Raw genomic sequence first — 22,834 nt, forward strand, 5'->3', positions numbered from 1 at the left:
GAATACACTCATTAAATAAATGTGATGATTAAATACAAATAAGGGAAATGTTTTTTTTCCTGCAATTCTGGAAATAAGTTCTGTTGTTCTGAAGGTTTTTATACTTAAAAACAAACAAACAACAAAAACGAAAAACAAAATCCAAGGCGGGGATGGGGGAATCGTGGCAATTAAAGCTGCCTGTTAATCACGTAAATCTGCAGTGGAAACCAATTTTTTTTCTGTTCTTCCCAATAAATCAGTTTTGATATTCAAACTGTGTCTTGTTTTTGTTTAAAGGTAAGATGGTAGAAACCCAATGGGATTTGGTGGCTTTTTGTAAGCACAGCAAGTCCCTATAATAAAATAGGCACAACTGTCTGACCCACATAGGCACGAGTTGGCAAAGAATGGAGATCCACTATCTGTTTTGATGACTTTTCTGCATTCATATTCTCATCGTCTACTATCTCCTTGACATGGTTGGTGAGACCACACCCAGAGTGAGGGTTTACCATTCCTTGCGTCTGTGTCTCCAGCATCTGCTCTGGCTCCCTGGCGGACCCTGCAAGTCACAATCCCCGGAAACCAGTCTGCGCACGCAAGCCGCTCATTCTTCAGAGCCCTGCACCACGCCACCAGCTCCCAGCACAAACCGGTTTTACTCGTTTTATTATATTCCTAAGGCATACCACTCATCAAATGCTGGATCTCCAAGCTCTCCATAATTGTTAGGTTGACAACATACACAATAAATCATACAGCTATTTTTTTTTTTAAACCAGCAAGAGTGTGTGTCCAACCCGTTGTGAAAACCACCTTGAGAACCTCAACTTCACAATAACTATTCCATCTCTAATAGTTTTTAAAGATGAACTTTGTCTCTCTTAAACAACAGAGAGGACCGACCAGTTGCCCATTACTTGGCCACTGACTTGGCTTGAACAACCTTCAGTCAGGCTTCTCTCCTCTCACAGTCCTCTCGGTTGTGGCTCCTCCCACCCCAAGTTTAAGTAAACTCTAAGGTGTAGAACAATCACTTATTACAAGAATCATTTGCACAGCATGAATTATTTCTTGTTAAACTTCCTCAGTGATGTTGTGTGCAAACCCCCACTTACTCATTTTTTCCCTCAAAGTCCCAGCTAGCATCCCCCTTTCCCTATAAAAGTCTCTCCCCCACAGTTTTTTTGTTTGTTTGTTTGTTTCATTTTGAGACGCCTGCAGATCCTCAGATCAGAGCATCTTCTTTGTTACAATAGTCTTTTTGTATAAAATTTGTCCTCACATAAGTCCAGATTCGATTTTGCTTAACAATATTATGGACATTAAGAACATTAACAAATCTCCAGAGACTTCTAATATATTCTGTAAAGTGTTTAATCCCCCCAAAATTTACAATAATAAATTTCTATTCAAAAATATCCCTTTAGTTTGATTTTTTTTCCATTTAGCTATAACAGAATCCAATTAAAAAATGAACACATCAAATAAAATTATTTATAGCATTCTTATAGTGTGAAAGAACAAAGCTTTACAATCTTTGAGGTACTTCTAGCAAATCTGAAATAATTTCAGGTGTAAGAGACTTTGCAAATCTTCATTTATCTATTTATTTATTCTTATTTAAAAGCTGATTCTAAAAGGCAACCAACAGAATTTCAGAGTGATTTGATCATATATATGATTAGATAAAATCATGGATACCTGATCAATATATTTTGCCTATTTAAAGTTACAATATATAATTTTGAAGTAAACATAGAAGACAACACATAATACTGTTGCCAGAAATATCAACTTTTCACCATGAGGAAATTTGTGTGCTTGCAGACATGTGTATGTGTTTTCTGGGTTGGTTTTATAATCACCGACATTATAAAAACAACACAAATCACGGTACCTGTAAAAATTTCAAGCACCTGAGGAAATAATGGGGAAAGAGATGTTCTTAGCTATAAATATCCCATGAGGAGCACTTGTGAATTAATATGTTTCATTTGTTCTAGAAGGTAGGTCTTTTAAGCATTTCAGTTGAACCCCCAACACTCTTTATATATATATATATAATATCGTATATTAATAATATTATACATATTATATGTATATATATATTAAATAAATATATATGAAATTTGTATGAAATTTGTTTGTATGAAATTATAAATGCTTCTCTCTGTGATATACAGATATAAAATGCGTGTCAAAGATTTTATTAAACTCATTATGCAATGAGGAAACCAGTAGGATGATAAGGCTAGTTCAAAAAAGATATTGAAGACTTGAGATTTATTTATTAATTTTTAAAAGTTTATTTATTCTATTTTGAGATAGAGAGAGTGATAGTGGGGGAGAGGCAGAGAGAGAGGGAGAGAGAGAGAATTCTAAGCAGGCTCCACGCTCAGCTTAGAGCCTGATGGAAGGCTCAAACTGATGAACCATGAGATCATGACCTAAACCAAAATCAAGAGTCAGACACCTAACCAAATGAGCCATCCAGGTGGCCCAGGGCTGAAGATTTAAGCATTCTGTCATGTTAATAATGAAATAAATTTCCTAATTGACAAATCTTCTCAATATCCAATAAGAAAATAAATATGTAATCTATGTGGTTATACCTTCTACTGTACAAACATTTATAAATTAACCTGTAATTTTAGAATATTTTGCCTATACTTGTCAAATGCATTATCCTAGAAAATTAATTCTTCACTGACTATTAAGCAATGACATGAAAAGAATATTCAGGCATCATCATGTTTCATTTCCTAGTTTTTGTTAATATTTATTTTTTTTTAATTTTTTAAAATGTTTATTTATATTTGACACAGAGAGAGAGAGAGAGAGAGAGAGAGAGAGAGAGAGAGAGAGTGTGAGCAGGGGAGGGGCAAAGAGAGGGAGACACAGAATCCGAAGCAGGCTCCAGGCTCTGAGCTGTCAGCACAAAGCCCAATGTGGGGCTTGAACTCATGAGCCATGAGATCATGACTTGAGCCGAAGTCAGACACTCAACTGACTGAGCCACCCAGACACCCCTGTTAATATTTCTTAATATCACTTGCTTATAAATGAAAGCCTGACATTTCTACTGTTTTTGCTGGTTGCTTTCATGTCCACCTACTAATGATTCCACCATTTTAGAATCACCTCCTTTTAAAGGTATTTGTAAGCATTTCCTATACCCTGAGCTTAAGACAATCATACGAACCCATCTCTTCATGATCTTGGTATCTTTTATGTCCATCTTCTTTAAATCCAGCTGTTGTAGATGATTTACATCTCCCCATTTTTTTTCTGGGATAATTTTTCATCCAATTTTGTTGAAGATGTCTCTCTTCTGATGTTCTGTTATTGTTCTCATTATGGATGGTGGTTTTGTTTTATTTTGTTTGGTATGTTGTTTTTTTTTTTTTTTTTTTTTTTTTTTTTTTTTTTTTTTCCCTTCTGATATCTACTTGTTCTTTTGTTTTGTTCCTGTAAGAGGAATTAGAGAGTCTATTTATGTTACCATCATTATCTTTCCTGGCCTATTGCTTTAATATATTTCACATATTTAGGGTTTTCATACAAGAGATATTTGGAGAGATAATTTCCTCTTCTTTACCCTAAATAAGGGAAAAATATTTTTGAGGTTTCAAAAGGACAATTTAGGTACTATGAGAACTTGTAAGCTAGTAACATATTTTAATCATTTTATCCAAGAAGTATTTATTAAATACCTATTGATAAATACTTTTTAAAAGGTCATCTGATTTCTTACAGATTTTTATGAATTCCATTGGTAAGTATGCTAAGCTGACTGAAATCAAAATAACCAATAGGTCCAAAAAATTCATGTTTGTTGAAGAAATCTCACAAAATATAGAGTAACTGAGAATGCTGGTCACAAAGAATAATAGTAGCATTTTCCATTTTGTTACTCCTATAAAAATCTGTCCCAAAGAAAAATCTTATTTACATAAAGCCTTACAATCAAAATATGTAAAATTTGGCCTATTATGATGATGAAAATAATTTTCTGCAAGAATCTTGTAAATAACATTGAAATAAGTATATTATATTTCATATTCATATTTATTTATAACATTTTAGTAATGTTACATACCACTGATGAACTGTAGTGCTATATCTTTCTTAGCAATTTGCTATCCTGACGGCTTAAATACCTCACCAACTTAAAAAATAATTTTAAAATAGTGAAAATAAAGTATATTCTATGATAATAGAGGCTTCCTAAATAAATAAGATCTGTCTAATGACTAATCAGTACCTTCCACATGTCTATAAAATAAATATTTGTGAACACCATTAAACTAATTTTCTTCCCCAAAGAAATTGTTTAAATACTGGTAAGTTTGATACAGAGCCAACTACCACTTGTCTAAATCAAATTGAATATCAACTAGCCACAAAATTATCTCATTTAATTAACTACATTAATTAAATGAAATTTTACATTTTCTCTTCACTTCCAGAACAATTTCTAACAATCTCCACATGAAAATCTCTAAATGTTATCGTACTTTTTGCTATTTCCATTTGAATGTGCTGCTTCAAGGGACCAAAGTTGGATTTCTATCTATGAAATGAGGGCCATTTATACCTTCACATGCAGTACTTGCTTTCTTGTTATTATAGGCACTCTTCAGATACATTTCTCTGTTTTTATTTTTTGAATTTAAAAATACTGATAGAGCACCCATTTGTCTTAAGACATCTATAACTCACAAGGAAAATTAACACTTATTTTCAATAAGTGATATTCCTAGACTCTAATGAAATTCTGTGTCTTAAGCAACCTCAGCAAACATTTAGCTTGTCCCAATAGCTCATAATGTTTGAAGAGATATCCAAGATATTTGTTATGTGACTGATATATTTGAAGACTAATCACAAATCTTTAGTGTAAGAAAAGCTTAGTTAAATATATTTTATGTTATGTTCAAGATAGTGTCATCTAATAAATAATATGTAACCACAAATACACCAATAACTTGTACAAAGAGTCTGTAGAAATGGTGAGCCCAGTGCAATATACAAACTAACCAAGATCCATATAGATCCATTGGGCAAATTTGAAAATGCTGCATTCTTGATTTATTATAATCTAATCCTTCTTTCTGCATAGGTCATAAGCGGGGCTGGCTAGCTTGCATCTCTGGATGCAATGATACTGCCAGCAGCATTATCTCTTTTTCCAAGTACTAAAAGTCAAAATTAAAAACTAAAAGTTTTCGATCTAGACCAAAAAGCATGACTTTTGATGATAAAATACGCATATATTTTTGTCCTGTACTTAAAACATTTCCTTAGCAATAAGCATTACTTGAAGTGCTTTTAAAATGATTTATACAGATTATTAAATTAAATTAAATTAAATTAATTTATACAGATTATTAACTTCTCTAAATTAATATTTAACAGAAAATATTGGAAAAGTTAGCACACAATAATGAAGTATATTTTCATTTATTTTTTTCTGTTTATAAGAAGTAGTGGTTTTTCACAGTATTTGTGTCATTATTCATATCTGATAAAGGCTAATATTTTTGTAAATTTTATTTGCTTTATTTAATTTCTTGCCAATTCCAAGACTGGAGGGAGTAGTCTAAATATAAGTGATTTCATTCTGCAGTATATCCATGTATCTCGTTATTATTCTGTCAAGCATTTAGCTAAGCTACACCATGCTATTGCTGGCTTGGCATACATTTTGTTTGATCAAACTGACAGCAGGGGCCTCATGTGAGCACATGCCCTAGATAGCACCCCACAAAGTCACAAGTAAATGTAAGTCCCTGATAAGACTTCCCCAAAGGCCCTTGTGATGAACACTCTCCTGTGTCTCCCAGACAGAGCCTTTCCCCTTGTGTGCCCCTTATATAAGACTCTGTGGAGTTTAGATTTTTTGGGGGGGGGGTTTGAATTGATTAATCGGTCTTAGCCTGGGAACCCCAAAGCATCCAACTTAAGGACCCTAATAAAAGGATGTGCCTCAGGTCCTTCTTTCTCTCTGCCTGTATCATGCCTTGACCTCCTCACGTGACCCCTCACGGTGTGCTGTGTACTTCCTCCAGGACCTTTGAGTAATAAACTTCTTTCAATTCCTTTGTGACTTCTTCTTAAACCCCATGGTTCACCATGTGACACCCAGGTTCGATTTAACAAAGGGCAATTTATTAAAGCCACAACAATGTTGTACACCTCAAACTTAATACTATATGGCAATTATATATTGATAAAGATGGGAAAAAATAAATTAAATAAATAAATGTGTTTTAATTCCATTCTTTCAAAAATATATAGCATTATTTCTATATGTTAATAAGTAAAAGTAATAGTAAAGATAAGTAATATTCATTGAAGCCTAATAATATATCAGAACTTGTACTTTATGCTTACAATTTTAGAATTCAACTTGTACACAATGCAAAGTAGAATTATACACTCCTCCACAGTTTACAAATGAGAAAGCTGAGTTTTCTAAATGTTACATAACTCATAAAAGTAGTTAGGAATGCTTTGTTGTGGTAAACTTTCAGTTTTATTCTAATTTGAAAATGTTATATCTGGCAACCTAACCTCATTTTTAAACCTCCTAAATGAGACTATACAGGAGATAGAATTGTAGAATAAAGAATATTTTTCCTTGGAAATTTAAAATCTTTATTCGTTTTTCCAGTATTTGTTGATAATGAGAAGCCAAGTATAATTACATTTGTTTTCTGAATTTAGCTAGATAAGTAATATAATAAATATATTTCCTCAACATTTTAGTTATTATTGATTTTTCTAGCATATTATTGTTGATGAAAAGTTATCCTTCAGTCCAATGTTCTTTTTTCATATTAATACACATTGGTTTTTTTGAATATCTTTTAGAGCATTTATTTTTTCCTTTACGTTTTGCAGTTTTAGCAGAATGTTTCTGTATATTCAGCACAATATTCATGTTTTCCTAATATAAAAACTTATGTATTTTATGGCACCTGGGTGGCTCAGTCAGTTAAGCATCTGGCTTCAGCTCAGATCATGATGTCATGATTCAGGAGTTTGAGCCCTGCTTTGAAATCTGCTTATAGCTCAGAGCCTAGAGCCTGCTTCATATTCTGTCTCCCTCTCTCTGCCCTTCTTTCACTTGTGCTCTCTCTCAAAAATAAATAAACATTAAAAAAACATTTTTAAAAACTTATGTGTTATTTCCAGTTATAAAAAAGTATTAACTATTTTGTCTTTGGATAGAGCCTCATATATATTATCAGTATTCTAGAATATTCCACATAGACTTTGTTGGAACTCCTTATTTTATTCCACATGCACTTAATTTCTTGCTGTTCAATTTAATCTCTGGATTTTTTGTTATTGTATCATGGTTATTCCCTTCTATAAATCTTGTGATAGTTGTTTTACCTTAATTTCTATTACAGAATACTAATTTTAAAAGAAAACACAGGACATACATATAATGGACTTAGAAATAACAAAATGAACACCTAGGACCCACAGTTCCAAGAAAGAGATGCGTATGTTCTTTAATTCTTAGATAACAATGTTCTGTGTATGTATATTAGATCAAGCTTATTAATTTCTATTCAAAATGCTTTTATCCCTTCTGATAGTTTCTGTTTGTCTATCAGTTACAGCTGTATATAATTTCTGGTGATTTTACTAAATTCATACCAAGTTAAACTTGTTACATATTCTTGGTGAATTGAAACTTTTTTCTTTTGAAATGACGTACTGGTTAAGTTTTGCTTTAATTTCTATTTTATCTTATTATTATGTAGTTACCTCAGCGTTTCTATATGTTTATATATATATTGGAAAGAGTGCTTTTTAATTGTGATTGTTTCTTGTTTTTTCTTTTTTGTGTAATCTGTCTGTAGTCATTTCCTCTGCTTTCTTTCTTAAGATTGATAATTCCACAATTACTATACCACATTCCTTTCTGTCAACTTAGAAGCTATATTTCTTTCATTGTTTTTTCTAGCAGTAGCTAGGAAATAGAGCATACATTCTTTACTTACCAAAATCTCCTGACACCCTCATTCCTCTCACAGATAATAAAAGGAGTTTAATAGTGTTAATTCCATTCATCTTCATCCCAAATGTTTTTCTATTCTTGTCATGTGTGAGGGTTACTTTTAGATGTCAGCTCGACAGAGCTAAGGAATGTCCACGTAGTTGGTAAAATGTTATTTCTGGGTATGTTTGTGAGAGTGTTTCTGGGAGAGATCAGTATTTGTATCAGTAGACTGAGCAAAGAAGATCACCCTCACCAATGTGGCACCCATTATTGAGAACCCAAATAGGAAAAGGCCAAGAAAGGGAGAAATTCTCTCTCTCTCTCTCTCTCTCTCTCTCTCTCTCTCTCTCTCTCTCTCTCAGATGTCCATTTTCTCCTGCCCTGTAACATTGGAGCTCCTGGATCTCAGGCCTTCAGACTTAAACTGAATTACACCGGAGGCTTTTCTGGTTCTCCAGTTTGCAGGCAGCAGATTGTGGCACTTCTTGGCCTCCATAGCTATGTGAGCCAATTTCTATAATAAATCTCCTCTCTCTCGTTATATATCTTATCGGTTCTGTTTTTCTGGAAAACACTAACCAATACAGTATGCAATTTTATTTATTATCCATAAAATGTTTGACCCCAAAGGATATTATTATTGCTTGGTAGAATCAATATTCACATTTGCATTTTTATATTTACTGCTCTTCATTTATTTTTACATCACTAATACTTCATCTGAAAATAGTTCTTTCTGCCTGAACTTGGTGAACACTTTCAGAATGGCCTTTAGCTTAGGTCTGCTGGTAGTGCATTCTTTCTTTTAGGTTGCTAGAAAATATCTTTGGTGTGAATTCCAGAAGTGTATATTTTTTCCTTATCAATTATCAAATGTTTATGTATTTAGTGTTTTAAACATAGTCCACTATCTTGTGGCTTTAATTACTTCTGATGAAAAGTCAGCTATTTGTTTAAATTTTGCCATTAAAACATAGCGTCTCTTTTTTGCCCTCTAGCTCATTTATGATTTATTTCCTTTTTTCTTTAGATTTCTATGATTTCACTATGATGTAATTGGTTGTGATTTTCTTTATGACTTATTTGGGGCTATTGAGCATTTTTAAACTATGAATTGATGACTTTTAACTGTTTTGGAAAATTATTACCTATTAACTACTCAAATTGTTTTAAATTTCTTTTACTCCATAACCTCTTACTTTTCTTACTAGGTCTCCAATTAAGTATTTGTTAAACTCTACCACCTATATCTCTTTTCTACTAGTCTGAACTTTTCCTTTTTTTTAAGTTTATTTATTTATTTTTAGAAAGAGAGTGTACACACAAATGCGTGAGCAAAAAGGGTGGAGGGTTAGGGAGAAGGAAAGAGAGAATCTCAAGCAGGCTCCATGCTGTCGATACAGAGCCTGATGCGGGGTTCTATCTCATGAATTGTGAGATCATTACTGGAGTTGAAATCAAGAGGTGGACACTTAACTGACTGAGCCACACAGGTGCCCTCCCATCTTTTTAAACTTTGCATTCCACTTCTGTATCACTTATTTTGACTTATTTTCCTGGCAATTAATTCCCCCTCCAGATGTGTTTAAACTGTTAAATGCATTCACTGAATTGTTAATTATAATTTCTGTGTTTATCAGGTTTTATCATTTTTCTTGGCTTTTGTTTTTGTCTGACACTTAGATGTCACTATGTTTTTTTAATTTTCAATTATCTTATGAATATTTCAAGATTAGCTACAATCTCCTTGTAATATTAAGCATAGATTTATAAGTCTATCTTTCATTATTTGGGTACCTAGAATTGATTATGTGCTAAACATTTTATTTGAAACAACTTGTTTTTAGAAATTATTCGAAAACTAGCATGAAGCTTTATTCCTTCAGAAATGATACATATATATATATATATATATATATATATATATATATATATATAATATAGAAAACTAAAATCATTGGTATTATTGTATTACCTTATCCAATTCCAAAGCATAAGTTTCTCCAGACAACCCATGTTTCTTAAAGCCTAAAGGCAGGTCATTTGAATGTTGGTTTTCAAACTCTTAATATTTTATTCTAATGTGTCTGCCTGTGATCCTCCAGTCTTTACATGACATGGTCTTTAACCATAGTAGATCTGTTTTATCCCCTAGCCTGAAGGGTTTTTAAACCTGCAGCTTCTTGGATGTCTCTACTTATTTGAGAATAATTCCCAAATAAGTAAAAGAATTTCCCAATTCTGAAAGGTTTTGGCTGTGCCAAAATCTTCTGGTTTCCACCTTTTTCATTTTGGGAATATTATTATTACTCTTCATTTTCTTAGTTTTCTTTAGCTGTTAGAATAATCCCCAATACCTGTGTGAGAAGTACTGGAAGTTGATATTCTTTTCTGGTGGTCCTTCTTGTCGTTACCAATGTTGAAACTTTTTATGTCTCTTTACTTATTCCTAATATTATTCATGTGTGCTTCTTTTTTCTGATCAGGCCAGACTTTTTATTATAGTTTCTTTGGTTTTATTCTGATCTTTTTATAATTTCTTAGAACACATTCGTAAACTTTTCATTTTTTACTTTCTTCTATTGTAACTGAAATAGGGCTGCAGATTTCTCTCAAATTATCCCTTTTGCTGCAACTCACTTTTTAACATTTTTACTAATTTCTTCATCATCATTCAGTTTCTAGCGTTTTGAAAAATGTACCATGGCTTTTGAGTTATGATTTATTAATTTTTGACCTATGACTTATTACTAATGCTTTTTGGTATTTTATTATATTAATACTAGTAATTTATTCTTATTTGTTATGAGTAATAATAGCCAATATTTATTTAGTACCTATATGGCTCAAAGTACATTATGTTTACTTTTCGCACTTAATCTTGGAAATAACCATGTGGGAATAGATGAGATTGTTATATCTTCCTTTTCAAACAGCTTTGTGAAAGTTTAATTGACATGCAATATAGTACACATGTTTAAAGTGTAAAAGGTGATAAGATTTAGTATGATATATGCCCATGAAATAATTTCTGCACCGAAGATAATGGACATATCCATAGCCATCAAAAGTGTTTTCCTTCTCTTGTGTAATCTATTCCTCTCAGCTCTCCAAATTTCCTACTCCTTCCCCACACCACCATTGATCTATTGTCACTAAAGATTTTAAGTTTACATTTTTTTAAATTTTATACAAACGGAATTAGGTGAAAGTACTCTGTGTTTTACTTTTTTACTCGATGTAATAATTTTGATATCCATTCATGTTGCTGTTCATATCAATAGTTTCTTTTCTATTGCTGTAGAGCATTGCATTGTATGGATATCCTAAAGATATTTTATCCTTTCACTTGTTGCTATATGTTTTTATAATTTCTAGTTTTGTCTATTTCAAATAAAACTTCAACAAACATTAGCATTGAACTCTTTTCCATTAGCCCATAGATTTGTTTAGACAAATAATATCCAGAGGGCCTCACTATGCACTACTCCTTGAGATATTTGGAGAATTTAATCACATTAATCACACCGGATTAGGGGAACCACTTTATAGCAAAGAAAGTGTAATATTTATTTCAGGACTTTAGAATCTACTTTATATCCCATACTGCACCACCCTGAAATGACTAGCTGATAGAGTATTTGAACAATCTGCTGGAGATGTAGTTGATGTGTCCCACCACCTTCTCCTTGAGACAATAGTATACAAGGTTGAGGTACTGTCTTCCAAGCTTTAGTATACAAATTGAACTAAAGACCTCTATATGTCATTGTATGTCCAACAGGAAGAATATATGTCTGACATAAGTTTGATAATTAAATATGGAAGCTGGATTTACCTCCACTTATCATCATTCTCAATAACACATGGAAGTGTTTTGGCTTTCTTCTCTCACATACTAATGCTCTGCCAAGTTACAGCTCATATTCCCCAAAGGGAACATTCTTTCACCAGGGATCACAAAAACTAAGCTAAAAATGATGGCTGCCACTCAAGCACTTTAGGTTACTGTGTCCAAGGACCAGTAGGCAAAGGCAGGAGTCAGCAGTTTGGCAAGTGTAATGAACTCTGATTATTTCCGAAGGGGATAGGGCTGCTGTTACACAATAAGGGCAGAGATGAGATGTATAGCTATCATCCAGATAATCCATTTTGGTGCCTGTTGGTACACACTTTCCCGGTCATGACTGTAAATGAACACCTTCATTAACCTCAGCTGAGAAGGACGTGGTGACCAGGGTCTCTACACTTAGGGAATGGGGGTCTGGGTCATAACAGCAGAGGAATCACTGATACGGGCAAAGCAGAATCTAACTTGAATACAGTAGAGGACAGAGATGATGAGTAGCCCACTGGATGGACTTTGGATGGACTTCGATCGGTACAGAGATATATTACCTAATTTACTTTTTAATTTTTTTTTTTTTATGTTTTAATGTATTTTTGAGACAGAGAGAGAGAGAAAGTGAGCACGGGTGGGGGTGGGCAGAGAGAGAAGGAGATACAGAATCCGAAGCAGGCTCCAGGCTCTGAGCTGTCAGCACAGAGCCCGATGCAGGGCTTGAACCCATGAACCGTGAGATCATGACCTGAGCCAAAGTTGGATGCTTAACCGACTGAGCCACCCAGGCGCCCCAACTAAATCTGCTTTTGACACAGGACTTATTGCACAGCTGTCAGCAGACAGACTGTAGCTGTCAGTTTCTTTATACTTACCTCAGTTTATCTTAGTGCAGGCCATATACAATGACTGATTGTGGTGCAGATTAAAAGGCTGGCCATCTGTGATGAGCCATATATACTCCTAAATTTTCTGTAAGATTGGCTGAGTTTTCATTTAGGCCTATTTTGCAGGCACACTTCTAACTTCCAAATCTACTTCTTCCATTTTCCTTTCCACAGGTGTTGATGCCCGATGAATAAATACCATGCATGCCACACTCCATCTAGGCATCTACTTGTGGAGAGCTCAGCCTACAAAAGTGTTCATAATGAAATCAGCTTCTGCTGCTTTTTGTCGGCAGTCTCCCACATAATAGTACTAATATTATATATAGTGCAAACAGACACGCAAACAAATCTCAGCTTCCCCTAATGCATACCTACATTAACATAACTTATTAATTCATTATTCAAGTTTATTAGGGTTTTTACTGAACACAAGCCTAAATTAATTTGTGTAACTCCCCATCCTTAATCTACCCTTCCCCCCATTAAAGTGGCATTCCTCATAAAAAAAGAGTGAGAAGGATTTACATTTTTCTCTCAGAATCCAAACATGAAGTGGTTCCTCAGGGGGTGAAAATACATTAAAAAAGTGTGGGGGTTTGGGCCTCTGGGTGGCTCAGTCACTTAAGCCTCGGACTTCAGCTTAGGTCACCATCTTGTGGTCCATGGGTTCAAGCCCCGCATCAGGCTCTGTGCTGACAGCTCGAGCCTGGGGCCTGCTTAGGATTCTGTGTCTCCCTCTCTCTGCTCCTCCCCTGCTTGTACTCTGTCTCTCTCTCTCTCAAAAATAAATAAACATTAAAAAAAATTTTTAAGGTGTGGGGGCTTATTATTCATTAGCCCCTGAAACAATCATTGTATGCAGAAAGGAAAAAGTAGTGTTTGTCCTTATCACTAAAAATATAATGAGAACATAATATAACTCTAATGTACCTAAAATGTTAAAGAAAATGTTCTTTTCTGAAAATTATACTATCATATGCAACTTTAAGATTTTTTTATTCTTCACCAGATTACTTTCAAAAAACAACATATAAGTCAGTATTTGGTCATTTTAGCAAATGGTATAGTGATTATACGTCCAGGTTTTACTCTTTGGTAACAGTGAGATCAACTGAAAAACATAGTGTCACAAAATAACCTATAGGCACTGGTGGCCAAATACCTTCCCCCAAATCCTATCTAGGTTTAATTATGAAAACTCATCCTAAAATGATTATTTAAGGACGAAGTGGTGGGGTAATAATAAGAGATATTTATGTATATTCACGTGATCTCAACACATTTAGATGAATTCTTGTCAGTATTTATATATAAAGGAACAGGTAATATTCGCAGATTCTGTTCATTCTCAGTCTTTCACAGTGTAACGAAATATAGGTACTATTTTGGAAATGATGCATTTTTTTGTGAAGTCAATAAAGAATGTGCCTAAGGGTAAAGGAACAGTTTGTATATCAAAACACCCTGGAGAGTTGTCTAGGCAATGAAGATATAAGCTTTAAAATTTATATTTTAAGTCAAGAAATAAAAATGGTATTACTTTGTACTTGTCTAGCACAGCTAGTGCTGGTGCAGAATAAAAGGTTGTAACTTTATTCTCCTGCAGTCGTGCACCACGCCGCCACATCTCCCGTAGAGTCTGCCATTTTTAAGAAATCAACCGCAGTTCGGTCACTCTATTGGTAACAAGAATGCCCATTTAGCATAAACAATAGCAACGTTTCCCCCCAAGGAAAGCAAAATTTTGTCACTTTTCCTGATCCATGCATCCGTATTACTTGTAAGAGATGAAACAAATTGTCCATCTTGAATGCTATATCTCTTATAGATTGTGTTAGTCATAGTATCAGCTATTATTTCAAAAATGCACTTAAGAATTTTAATTTGAACTTCAAAATATTAGTTGTTCATATTTTTATTTAGAAGAGTATCTCTTTTGCTGTTATGGGTCACAGGCCAATTTGATAATACAAATAAAGTTACAGAACCTGTAGCAAAAACATAAGTGAACTTATTAATAAATGTAACTTTTTTGACAGGAATATCATTGATATTCTAATAAGGGAAAAACATCAAAATATTCTTGAATCTTGTTCGTGAAACTGTAATGGTTATAAGAGTGTTAACTGAAGGATACTTGAAATAGATTATAAAAGATAATCAACTCTCCGTGTGTTAAGCATTTATACGACATTCAATTAAAATTAAGTTATTATAATTATGGAGCAATCCTAACTGGTATTCAGTATAAGCATACTGATAAACAGTACTAATAACCATAGCTATTGAGCCCTTATTTGCCCTCTTTAAATGTTTTGCATTCTCATGTTGATGTCTTTACACTAACCTGGCAGAAATTGACTATTAATATTATATATAATTTAGTATTACATTAATACTTTCATTCTGATGTGATGTAAAAGAAGCTTAGCAATATTAACTTTTGTGTAAAGTCAAGAATTCCATAAAGTAGTAATACTCTATGTTTTACATGGTATCAAACCTCTTGGCCTCAATAACCTAACTGTGAGAAATTTGAATGATCAAAATCTAACATTTTCATGAGAAAAAGTTGGCCTGTGATACACTCTAGTATGCCCGTATTCATTTTTTACTTTTTTTATACTCTATTTTCTTTTTAATTATACTGACTTTTGAACAATGAATAACATATTTACCATAAACTATAGATTATTCTCATTATCCCATATATTGTTTTTTAAAATTATTTTATTATAAAGATATTTTACAAATATTGGACTTAGATAGATGTATGAGGTAAAGAGGTAAGCTGAACACTCATATATATATATACAACATACTGCTTGAGAATCAAAGCCTTTGACATTTCTGTCACTACACTGTCCTCATACAGGGAGGCAATCATTATTCTGAGTTACATGACTATCATACGCATAATTTTCAGATTACTTTTATTGAACGGGAAATGATATATTTGTAGTTTTCTCTGCTTTTGAAATTTACTATTGTGATGTGTCTGGCTGCCTCAGTTGGTAGAACAAGAGGCTATTGATCTTAGGGTTGTGAATAGAAGCCCCATGTTGCAGGTAGAGTTTGCTTTTAAAATATTACATATTGAAACCACACTCAAGGTATACTGTGTTTTGTGGGGTTTTTTGCTCAGCATTTTAATTACGAAAGTTATATGTATCGGTGTGATAGTATAGATATCCATTTTTTCACTCATATGTATTTCCATGAGTGAATATAGCAATTCAACTATCCAGTCTTCTTTGATGGATTTTCAGATTGTTCCCAAGTTTTACAATGTTTCTACAAACACTGAATTATATGTCTTTTGATGTACATTCATGAGAAATTTTACTGTGGAGTATACTCATTACTAGAACTTCTGGGTCATTGGGAAATGACATTTTCAAGTTACATAAATACCATATTTTTCCACTATATTTTTGTCAGTGAACACTTCCATGAGAAGCATACTTAATACTCCAAATCTTTACCAAAGTGGGTATTACCAGACTTCTACATTTTCTTTTTTTAACAGAAATTATGGTATTTTTTTAAGTTTATTTATTTATTTTGAGAGAGAGAGACAGAGAGAGAGAGAGAGAAAGCACATGAGCGTGCATGCCTACATGAGCAGGGGAGGGGCAGAAAGAGAGAATTCCAAGCAGAATCCCAATGTCAAGTGGGAGCCTGACGTGGGGCTCCAACTCACAAAGTGTGAGATCACGACGCGAGCCAAAACCAAGAGCCAGAAGCTCAACTGACTGAACCACCCAGGCACCTCAACATCTGTAGTTTTTAATGTAATATTTATAAACTGATGAGCATTTGTGATAATGATTTTAGTTCCCTAATTATTGTTAAAGTATCCATTCAGATTTGCTTTTAGTGAAATGACCATTTTTCTTTCAGATTTTTAAACTATTTTTTAAGATTTAAAAGAATGTGCAATATGTAAATCATTAAATCCTTATATGCATTAAATATACTCTCCAAATTATTTTTCCATTTTCTTTATTGTGTCTATTTTGAACAGAAATTTTAATGTAATTTAATGAGGTCAATTATTTGACTATTTTGGAGTTAAGAAAACTTTTTTACAATATATCCATATTTCATACTAAAAATTTTAAGGCTTAAATTTAAACTTAACCCTTAATCCATTTTGTATCTATGTTGTAAGGGTTAATATTTTCATTTTTCTCTTATGAATTGTGTATTAATTTGCTTGGATTGCTATTACTAACATAGCTAACATAAACTAACATAAACTAACATAAATTGCGTGGCTTATAAACTACAGAAATTTAGTTCTCACAGTTCTGGAGGCTGAAAGTCTGAGATCAAATTGCCAACATAGCCAGATTCTGAGGAGGGCCCTCCTCCTGGTTGGATACTGCCATCCATTTTCTGTGTCCTCACACAGCGGAATAGGCAAGGAAGCTCTCAGTGGTCTCTTTTACAAGGGAGCTAATTCATAAGGTCTCCAGACTCATGATCTAATCATTTCCCAAAGGTCCTACCTCCAAATATCATCACACTGGGTATTAAGGGTTCAGCATATCATTTTGGTGAGGGACACATTCAATCTATAGCAGATTGTGTGTGTGTGTGTGTGTGTGTGTGTGTGTGTGTGTGTGTGAGTGTGTGTGTGTGTAATTTTGAAACTGTCCATTATTCCACTCCTCCTCTGAACATTATTGACTATTCTTATATGCCAAAACTGATCTTAACTTTGTTGAACAGGTTTGACAAATAGGGTAAAAAACTAGCGTGGCATAAGTAGAGATTTGAAAACTGCCTGCTCTTTAAGGTTTCTATTTATGCTACTGTCACTATGTAAGCAAGTCCAGTCTAGCCTCCAGGAAATTTGTAGCATGTGGAACAAAACAAACCTGTCTTAGTAGAGACATTTTAGATCAGCTATTCTAGCTAGATATCCTAAGCCATCCATCCCAGCCAAGCTGTTAAATGACCACAAAGATCAGCAAAACCAGCCAAGAACATAACCACATTAGGTAATACATAAAACTGGGAGCTGAATAAATGTATTGTTTAACCCCTTTACATCTTAGAGAATTTTGATATGCAGGAAATACATAGCTAATACACAATAATTAATATTCTCACCATTGAATTCTAAATGATTTAACCTTTCTCTATAATCTGCAGTCTCATATAAGCCATAGAGATCAAGTTCTATATCCACATGAGGTTCTCCCATAACCTCTTCTTTATTTTATACAAATGGTCCTTTTTAGCTTTTTTAAATTATTTTTTAAAGTTTATTTATTTTTGAGAGAGGGAGAGAGACTGAAAGCAAGGCCAGAGAGAGAGGGAAACTGAGGATCCGATGTGGGCTCCATGCTGACAGCACAGAGCCTGACATGGGGTTTGACGTGGGGCTTGAACTCATGAACCCTGAGGTCATGACCTGACCCAAATTCAAACACTTAACTGACTGAGCCAGCCAGGAGTCCACAAGTGGTCTTTGTAAAACCTATCTGTAAACTATTCTATCTTAATTACCACATCTTTATAATAAGTCTTGTATATAGCACTTAAACTCCCCAAGTTCATTTCTCTTCCTTGTGATCCATAGACATTTTTAGCATTTTCCCTATTTATAGAAAAATTTAAAGGTATTTCAGGTTTCCATTTGATTTTGATTTAATTAATTTAACTAGTGATCAACCTCAAAGGAATTAGTATCTTTCCAAAATTGAACAGTATGAGTCCATTAATTTGTTGCTTCTTCAAACCTTTTCTTTTTCAAAAATATTGACAATGATTTTCACAGTTTTGCACACATCTGGGTGTGTTTGTGTGTGTGTGGGTGTATAAATATAGACTTACTGCTTTGCTTTTCATATCTATGGTGACCATTAAAATATCTTTTCAGACCTATGGATGCAGAGAACCCAGCTGACTGAAACCCCTCTCTGAAATCTACCATTTCGTTTGTAGGGAACTTACACTTCCCATGATCTGCTCATAATTGGTAATACATCCAGTATATTAAGGTGGGCCCATTTCTGGGATACATAGGACTCATATGATGTATGACTTCGATTGGAAGACACCTTAGCAGCTCTCTTAAAATCTCATTGGAATCACTATGCTCTCTAAGAAACTTCCACTCAACTTTCCATCCTTATTTTCCTCTCTTGTTTCATTCACTCTGAGTCAAATTTGTATTGTGCTTTGCCAGCTTCTCTAGGATCCCCTCCCATATTTTTTCATGTATAATCTGTCTTGATGTTTGTTTCTCAGAAGACCCCAGACAACACACATTCTTAATAAAAGTAGAATGGAAATTGTTAGTTTTAATGAATTTCAGGTCATCATTATTTAATGATTAGTGTTTTATTAATATATATCTTATTTAAATAGGCTTTGCTAGAAACATGTTTTCCTTCCTTTCTACAAAAGGTTGATTGTTTTGGCATATATATATATATATATATATATATATATATATATATAGTACATTAAAGTTATGCATTGTTATCCACTGCTTTAGCACCGTTTTTTTTTTTTTTTTTTTTATTTTGGGAGACAGAGAGACCAGGAGAGGGGTAGAGGGAGAGAGAGAGACCAAGAGAGAGAGACAGACAGAAAGATGGCTATAGCACATTTATTGAGAAGTCCATTAATTTTTCACTAAATTACTGTGATAATTTTGTTATAAATAAAATTATTGTATCTGTGCGGAACTATTCTGGACTTTACTCTGATTATTAATTAATTTTTATTTTATTAACACCATTTTTATATTTTGCAAAAAGCTTTAAAACATAAAATTCAGGTATTCAACATTTGTTATTCTTCTTGGAGATTGTCTTGACTTGGATATTTTGCATCATCATATAAATTTAAAAACCAGCTTGTCAAATTGGACCACACACACAGACACACACACACACATACACACACACACACACACACAGAGTATTGTATTGAGGCTATTGATTTCTTTGACAAGATTTGATATTTTAACAGTCCTGAGTCTTACAATAATTTTCAGTTTTTCTGGGATTCCTTTATGTCCATCCCTCAGCAAATTGGCAGTTTTCAGTGTAGTTACTTTTTTATCACTTTTTGGGGATTAATCCTTAGATATTTTATTCTTTCCGAGGTCTTTCAAATGATATTTTTCTACTTAAAATGATAACTGCTTTTTGGTTGTTAAAATACAAATGAATTTTTAATACCTTTTTATTCAATGCTTACTAAGATCACCATTTACTGATCATTTATGGGTATTCTTATGTTTGCAATGCACACAATTATTTCATTTCCAAATAATGTATTTCCAAATATGTATTTCCTTCCAATCTTACACCAATTACTTCTACTTCTTCATGTATTGTATTGTAGGATCATCAGTATAATGTCAAATAGAAGTGGTGAAGGTGATAGTTTGTGAGAGAGAGCTCCGCATCGGGCTCTGTGCTGACAGTGCGGAGCCTGCTTGGGATTCTCTCTTTCTTCTCTGTCCCTCCTCTTTCTCTCAAAATAAATAAACATTAAAAAAAAAAGGGAAAGAAATGCTTTAGGTGCATATCATTTATCTTACCTAAATTTAGGGGAGAAACATTTAATATATCATCATTAAGTTTTTGTCAAGAGCAGAATTTTATTTTTGTTTTTTTGTTTCTTTAGATACCACTTCTCAATTTAAAAGGTTCACTTGTAGGGGCACCTGGGTGGCTCAGCCGGTTAAGTGTCTGACTTCCGCTCAGGTCATGATCTCACGGCTGGTGAGTTTGAGCCCCGCATCTCGCTCTGTGCTGACAGCTCAGAGCCTGGATCCTGCTTCAGATTCTGTCTCCCTCTCTCTTTGCCCCTCCCCCACTCATGCACGCGCGCGCTCTCTCTCGCTCTCTCTCTCTCTCAAATAAATAAACACTAAAAAAAATTTTAAAGATTCACTTAGATTTGTAATTTGATTAGTCTTTAAGTCATATCATAGCTTTTAAATAAGATCATTTTTTTCTGCATTTTTGGCCTATTGATGATATATTTTATTAATATAGTGAATAAGATTGACATTTTTGCTCTTGTTTTCTTCATTTAAGTAATTTGAAACTTAAAAAATATTCCAAGAATTAATTCGTTGTTATATTTCCTCCTCATTCTCTCTTGAAATAGATAACTAGATGGTTGGATAGACAGATTGGATATATAGAAAAATATATATGGTTTTCTGAATCATTTGACAAGTTACATTTATTATACCACCATTTTATAATGTTAATAAAATTTTAAAGAATAATTATTTTAAAAAATAACTTGAGGGGCGCCTGGGTGGCGCAGTCGGTTAAGCGTCCGACTTCAGCCAGGTCACGATCTCGCGGTCCGTGAGTTCGAGCCCCGCGTCGGGCTCTGGGCTGATGGCTCGGAGCCTGGAGCCTGTTTCCGATTCTGTGTCTCCCTCTCTCTCTGCCCCTCCCCCGTTCATGCTCTGTCTCTCTCTGTCCCAAAAATAAATAAAAAACGTTGAAAAAAAATAAAAAAAAATAACTTGGGCTTATTAATTTTTAAAAAATATCTGATTTTTATTTCATTAACTCATCTTTATTATCTCCTCATTTATTTGTTATCAAACATTTGATATTTGTTTTTTAAAGAACAAGTTTAGATAAATTTAGATAGTTTGTTTTTGGCATTTCATCATTTCCAGTGTGTGCATTAGAGCAAGAAATTACTGATTGTAGTCACTGTTAGCTGGAACCCAGTTTTGAATATTACATATATTTATCTTACAGTTCATTCCTTATTGTGATTTCTTGTTTGATGTATGTCTAAGAAATGACCTACTTAATTTCTAAAATTTGGAGTGATTTTAGTTATTACTACATATTTATTTTTGTAAATTTTTCCTATCATCAGAGTATATACTAATGTAAGTTCAATTACTTGAATTCTGAATTAATTGGTTTATCCCTCAGCATATTGTCTATTTTAGTAAATGTTTCATTTGATCATAAAAGGTGCATTCTGTGCATGTATCAAGTAATATTAATTAGGTGAAGTTGATTAATCAGGATATTTAAATCTCCTTTATATTCACCAAGCTTTACCTGCTTGTCCTGAGTTACTGGCAGTTGTGTATTATTAACATTTTCCAACTATGATTGCAGATTCATGTATTTGTTCTTTTCATTCTGTCAACATTTCTTTGAATATATTTTACTGCAATACTATTACATGCAAATAAATTTAGGATTAGTTTGCTTTCCAATTGAAGCCATACCTGCACTATTATGAAATATCTTTTTTATTTCTAATAATATATTTTTGCCTGTTAGTCTTTTTTTCTGATATTAACATAACCACACCAGCTTTCCTTTGTTTGCTGCTTGCAAAATAATATATATTTCACTTATTACACTATTAATATTTTATATTTTTATATATAGTGTGTCTCTTTAGCATGAAAAGATGCTCAACATTACTCACCATTAGGGAAATTTAAATCAAAATCACAATGAAATATCACCTCACACCAGTCAGAATGGCTGAAATTAACACCGGAAACAACAGGTGTTGGTGAGGATGTGGATGGAGTAAAGAGAACTCTCTTACACTATTGGTGGGAATGCAAACTGGTGCAGCCAATCTGGAAAACAGTAAAAAAGTTCTTCAAAAAGTTAAAAATAGAACTATCCTATGATTCAGCGATTGCAGTACGAGGTACTTATCTAAAGGATACAAAAATACTGATTCAAAGGTGCACATGCACCCCAATGTTTATAGCAACACTAACAACAATAGCCAAATTATGGAAAGAGCCCAAATTTCCATTGACTGATGAATGGTTGAAGAAGTGGTATATATATATATATATATATATATATATATATATATACACACACACAATGGAATATTAATCAGCCATCAAAAAGAATGAAATCTTACCATTTGCAACAATGTGGATGGAACTAGAGAATATTATGCTAAGTGAAGTAAGCCAATCAGCTAAAGACATATACCATATGATTTCATGCATGTGGGATTTAAGAAACAAAACAAATAAACATAGGGAGAAAATGACAGGCAATCAAGAAACAGACTCTTAACTATAGAGAACAAACTGATGGT

The 22,834-nt window shown here is 33.4% G+C and overlaps 1 pseudogene; it reads right to left on the reverse strand.

Annotated features, from left to right (window-relative positions):
• Positions 1–238: 238 nt before the first annotated feature.
• Positions 239–527, reverse strand: LOC112858864 (protein dpy-30 homolog pseudogene; annotated as a pseudogene).
• Between the last annotated feature and the right edge of the window lie 22,307 nt (positions 528–22,834).

Source organism: Puma concolor, chromosome B1 (genome assembly GCF_028749965.1).
Source record: "Puma concolor isolate L17-30 chromosome B1, mPumCon1.1.hap2, whole genome shotgun sequence".
Taxonomy (NCBI): domain Eukaryota; kingdom Metazoa; phylum Chordata; class Mammalia; order Carnivora; family Felidae; genus Puma; species Puma concolor.